Source organism: Schistocerca nitens, chromosome 3, assembly GCF_023898315.1.
Source record: "Schistocerca nitens isolate TAMUIC-IGC-003100 chromosome 3, iqSchNite1.1, whole genome shotgun sequence".
NCBI classification, from domain to species: Eukaryota; Metazoa; Arthropoda; class Insecta; order Orthoptera; family Acrididae; genus Schistocerca; species Schistocerca nitens.
In genome coordinates this window covers 498,101,954-498,107,953 of record NC_064616.1, presented here as the reverse complement: position 1 = coordinate 498,107,953, position 6,000 = coordinate 498,101,954, and the positions used below count along the sequence as shown (strand labels likewise).

The 6,000-nt window shown below is 46.6% G+C and overlaps 1 protein-coding gene across 1 annotated transcript in view; it reads left to right on the top strand.

Annotated features, from left to right (window-relative positions):
• Positions 1–6,000, top strand: part of LOC126248428 (testis-specific gene A8 protein-like) — a 229,273-nt gene continuing 223,273 nt past the window's right edge. Inside the window, exon 1 of the mRNA XM_049949395.1 lies at positions 1–44. The gene's annotated coding sequence lies outside the window, so the exon portion shown is untranslated. The remainder of the gene's footprint in view (positions 45–6,000) is intronic.

Genomic DNA, 6,000 nt, shown 5'->3' with positions numbered 1-6,000 from the left:
AGCGAGAAGAAAAAGTACAGCCAGTGCCTCCCAACCTTCTAAAAGTAAGTCCGTGTGGGCAAGATTTCCTTTTCATAGCTTGTCTCATTCATTTTCCATAAAAACATATTCACTGCAAATGTCTTCATATCACTCTTTGTCGGTCTATCTAGACTGACAACAATATTCCCTTGAGTGCAGTTCTCCAAATGCACTTCTGGCATAACAACATGAGCTTCCCTAATGTCCGAAATCAAAAGTACCTCCTGCTGCAACTCACCACCTGAGGAAAGAAGCTGTCCGTCACCTCCTCCCTCCTTCCAAAATGATTAGCTAATGACAGATATAAACTAGAATAAAAAAAAACAAAACTGGTGCTTTTCATTTATTAAAAACAACAAAAACAATGTGTGTGGTGTCTTTAGGTTAGTTAGGTTTAAGTAGTTCTAAGTTCTAGGGAACTGATGACCTAAGATGTTAAGTCCCATAGTGCTCAGAGCCATTTGAACCTTTCTTTTTTTTAATTGTGACTTCAAAGCATAAGGCATGTCTTGAGCCTTGAACTGTCTAACCATTAGATGTTTCTTCATTCTCCCTACTGAACATTTTCATACCAGGCCAGTTGCAGATAATTGTGGTACCACATCCACCATACCCTTAAATGGTTTCACCTGATTGACATGCACAACAGAAATTTTATTAGGAATCTGTACCTTTACGTTATGTGGTGAGGGGATCTCCGTGACCTGATAAGGTCTGTGATATTTGATCAGAAATTCTTCACCTTTCCCTTTGGTCTATTGGGATTAGTGACAGATACCCAATGCCCTACACGATGCTGTTGTAGTCTGCCAGGCACCTATTCGGCTGTTTCTGACATTTCTGAGCCTTTGTGTTTGCCTTTTGTACATTTCTCCACACCTCTCATATTGTTCTCGCAAACTGCTTCACTGATTCATAATTTGGTCCTAATTTAGGACTTAAATTGTCAAAAGGGGACAGCTTCATTGTCCCATCCACTACCTCAAGTGGTGACATGCCTGTTCCCATATGAATTTCTGAGTTGTACACTCAAATGACATGTGGAAGATCGGTACCCATTTGTCATGTCTAGTGTTCACGTAAAAGGTTAGCATTTTAAAAGTAGTGTTATGGACATAATCCATCCTGCCATTGGTTTGAAGGTTGAACGAGCTAGTTTGTAACTTCCGAATATGCAACACTTGGCATAGCTTTTTCATAAGTTTTGAAACTGTCATCCATGACTAAGGTATCTCACACTCCAAACGCTAGTATCCAACTTTTAACTAATGCTTGGGCCACAGTACTGGCATCTTGGTGTGGACCTACTATCATTACCAGAAAGCATGGCAAATGGTCTATGACCACAAGCATGTAGTTATTCCCTCCAGGTGTTCAGTTATATGATCCGCAAATGTCGAGTTAAGCATCTGAATTGCCTTTGATGCCTCTGGTAACCTCTGCAGAGGGATTTTCTGTGTGCACAGTACACAGTCTCACATACTGCTTCATGTCGCGCTACCTATTGCTCCACCAAAACTGTTCTGCAACACACCTATATATTGCTCGTTGGCCACCACGGCCTGACAACACATGGTCATGAGCTTTTTGTAACACTTCCTTTTGAAAAACTGCTGGGATCACAGCCTGTGGTCCACATTTAATGACCTTGCCTATGTATGATAAAAATGCAGCTGTGACTTAAAAGCCTAACAAACTTTATCCTCTGCTTGTGCTTGTTGTCATTCTAACACACTCTTGCCTAATATCCTCAACATTGCTACTGTACGACTTACTGTACCCACATTTGTGTGTTTTCTGCCTGGCTTATGGACAACCTCATCATCAAACTCGCTAAGCTAGAGAGCCCAACGTGTTAAGACTAGACGGGTCATTTAGACCAAGCAAGCATTTCAGTTACATGTGATCAGGCACAACTTAGTCTCTTGCTATACAAGTAACACCAGACGTATTTAATACCGTATATGACTGCTAACATTTACTTTTCAGTTGTTGAATAATTATGGTCCACCTTACGTTGCCTTGAATCATACACTACTGGGTGCTCCCATCCATAAATATCTGACCCAAAATACAGCCAATTGCCTCATTAGAAGCATTGTAAGTGAGGATGAACTCTCTTTAAAATTTGGAAAAAGCAGTACAAGATTCGAAATAAATGCCTCCTTCAATTCCTCAGCTATTAGCTGACAGTCCTTTGTCCACTGAAACTTTATGCCCTTTCAGAATAATCTGTTCAAAGGTTTGGCTATTTTTGTGAAATCCTGAATGAATTTATATAGTAGCTGCACAAACTGACAGACTATATCCGTTTGGTCATCCATGGTATTGGAATATTTTGAATTGCGTCTGTGAGACAAGACTAATCTAAATAGACTGTACGGGTCTTAGGCTTTAACCCTCTTAAAAAGCCCATGTAATAAGTGCTGAAAAGCAGCAGGTGCATTTTTTAAAACCAGATGGTGTCTTCTTATGCTGATAACGTCTGCATGGCATGGTAAATGCTGTCCGTGACCTATCCTCAAGTGCTGCTTCTAACTGATGATAACCACTTTTGAGATCTGAGGGAAGATGTCAAACAGAATAATGCCTTCTGAGTCCCAGAAGACTGTCGCCATGACTTTACCGGTTGAGGGTACGACTTTGAACTTTTTATTATGAGGAGAGGTGGTGTGGTGCCACTCTACTTGCTTTTGGTATGTGCTATTGTTTAGTTTGCTGTTTCCATCTCCTTTTCGACATTTTTGGTCCCCTTGTGGTTTGACCTTCATTTCCAATGTTTTCCGTTCAGTGTGAGCCATTTGGGGATGAACTTCCAAACTAGTTTCCCTGGTGCAGGTTTCTCTCCCCCTCCCCTCCCTTTTTGCCTTGCTCCCTGGCCCCCTTCCTGCTAGGTCACCAGCCAGACTGTGTGGTGGGGCTGTTAAGTGCCCACTTGGCTGAGCCCCCTGACAACACAGGGATCACACTGCTAGTACCTGAGCTGTTAATGCCTCGTGTATGCCAAGGAGTCGATGTACATCACTTTGGGGCATCAGAACTCCCGGCAATGGTCGCTGTGCCAGACGGCCCTTTGCTGTGGCTGGGTGGCGCCCACGGGGCGAGCCCCTGGTCAGAGTGGGTGGTACTAGAGTGGACGCGTTGCACATGAAGCAACAAAAGCATCAACATCTTGGCCATTTTGTGGCCGTCTCTAAGAGTGATAGACGACATGACACTCTTTCTGATCCTTCGACCTCACCCTCCCTGTCCACCCCCTGAGAAGAGGGTCAAGCTCTCCGGCTTGGGTTGAAACCTTTCCCTCGGTTCCTAGTTTGTACTGGGATAGATGGCAAAAGTTTTGCCACGACCAAGCCTTTGTTTTTTGTGGAGACGATTGAAGATAAATATGGCGAAGTGGAATTCTTGAGTAAAATGCGGTCCGGTTCTTTGCTCATAAAGACATCTTCTGCTGCCCAATCTGAAGCCCTGCGTGCTTGTGACCATCTCGGTGACATCCCAGTCTCTGTCGCACCCCACCAATCTTTGAACTCTATGCAGGGCATCATTTTCCACTGGTATCTTCTTCTCCAAACTGACGAGGAGCTCTGCGCAAACCTCGAGCAGCGAGGAGTTTGATTTATCTGCCATGTACGAGGCCCTAGAAACAATTGCACCAATACAGGTGCTTTTATTCTAGCCTTTGAGGGGGATACCCTCCCAGAGAAAGTCAAGGTGATGGTGTATCGGTGTGATGTAAAACCTTACATTCCACCACTGATGAATTGCTTTAAATGCTTACGGTTTCGACACGTCTTCCTGCTGCACCCATGATCCTCTCTGTGATGAATGTGGGTGCCCCCTCCATGAGGGGAGTGCCTGTGCTCCCCCGCCAGTGTGCGTAAATTGTAGTGCACTGCATCCTCCATGCTCACCAGCATGCCCAGTGTATGTGAAAGAAGGATGGATTCAAGAGTACAAGACCTTATATTGACTTACCTACACTGAGGGTTGTCAAAAGTATGACCAGCTCTATCCCGTGCCTATAACTTCTACTTTTGCTTCAGTTACGTCCATTCCTCCTGCTACCCCCTCCTCTTCCCAGCCCCGCCCCATTCGCCCCACACCTTCCCACTCCCCTTCAGGTGCTGCTCCCCCTCCCCCGCCGGAGAAGTGCTCCCCTTCTTTAGCAGCCGCTGGTACTGGAGCTCCCTCCCAGGACTCCTCTTCCTGGCACCCCCCCGTGAAAGGCAATCTGCAACTCCACATCTGCTGCGTGATCCACTGCTGGTGGGCACCAAGATTGTCAAGTGTAATTCCGTGCCTGACCTCACTGCATTCTGCCCTTCTCTTCCTTCACAAGAGAAGAAACAGAAACACAAGAACAAGGGCAAGGCCCCTCCGGTACCCCTGAGGTGCCGCCTTCCCTTCCTCCAGCCAATGAACCAACAGTCTGACCCCACCTGTATGGACATTACCCCATCCTTATCGGTGATGGATGGCAATTCGGCGGCGTGACTGGCTCCTGTCCATTCGCTTCCCATTTGGACTCCAGCTTGAGAATCCTCCATTGGAATGGTAATGGATATTTGTGTCACCTCCTGGAGTTGCAGCCCCTTATTTCCTCCCACTCTGCTGCTTGCATTGCTCTCCAGGACACCCATTTTGTCAATTCTTACTCACCCATCATGTGTGGGTTCCTTTCTTTCTGTTGGAATCGAATTGGCCCATTGCGGGCTTCTGGTGGTGTTTGCGCCTTGGTCCGTAAGGACATCGGTAGTAAATGGATTCCCCTCCATAGCACTCTGGAAGCAATTGCTGTCAGGGTCCATCTGCTCACTCCAATCATAATCTGTAGTCCCTACCTCCTGCTTGACAGGCTGCCCACATCCCTTGCCCTAACCACCCTTCTTCAGCGACTTCCCTCTCCTTTCCTGCTTCTAGGGGTTTTAATGCCCACTATCCCCTTTGGGATAGTCACACAACTGCTGCCCTGCAGAGGACAGTTGAAGCTGTTGTGGCAGGACTTGACCTCTATCTACTAAACACTGGTGCTCCCACACACTTTAGTGTTGTACACGGCACTTTCTCTGCCATTGACCTCTCCATCTGCAGTCCCGGCCTTCTTCCCTCCATTCAGTGGGTTGTCCATGATGACTTTTGTGAGAGTGATCATTACCCGATTGTTTTGACCTTCCTCCAGTGTATCTCGCTCTGTCACTCTCCCAGCTGGACCTTCTCTAAAGCTGATTAGGGAGCCTTTCCTCTGCTACCATCCCCCCTGTACTACCACACAGCAGTATTTATGAGTCTATACAGACTTTGACTGCCGCCATTCTTTCTGCAGCTGTTTCAGCCATCCATTCTTCCTTGGGTTCCCCCCGTCAGAAGATGGTCCCTTGGTGGACTCCAGAAATTGCTGCGGCCATAAAAGACCGCCGCCGTGCTCTTCAACACTTCAAGCAGCACCCTTCTACTGCTCTCCTTATGGTCTTTAAACGATTCTGTGCCTGGGCCTGTTATCTCATCAAATTTCAGAAACGGATTTGATTGTAACAATATGTGGCCGCCATAGGACCGCACACCCTGTCTTCCCAAGTCTGGGTGAAACTCAGGCGAATTTTTGCCCATCGTCCTCCCACCGTCATTGCTGGAATTTCTGTGCATGGTGTTGTCCTTACCCATCCGGACTTTGTTGCAGAGCATTTCACTCAACACTTTGCCCAAGCCTCTGCATCGACTCAGTATCTGCCCGCATTCCTCCTCCTGAAAGGGTGCTCGGAACGACTGCCTTTGTCTTTTGTTCCCCGCTGCTTGGAGCCTTATAATGCCCATTTAGTGAGTGGGAATTCACCAGCGTCCTCGCCCTTTGTCCCGACATGGCTCCTGGACTGGACAAGATCGGATACATAACCAAATGCTCCAACACTTATTGGTGGCTGGCCACTGTCGTATACTGACCCTTTTCAAGAGTCTGTGCAGTGAGGGGTTATTTACTAT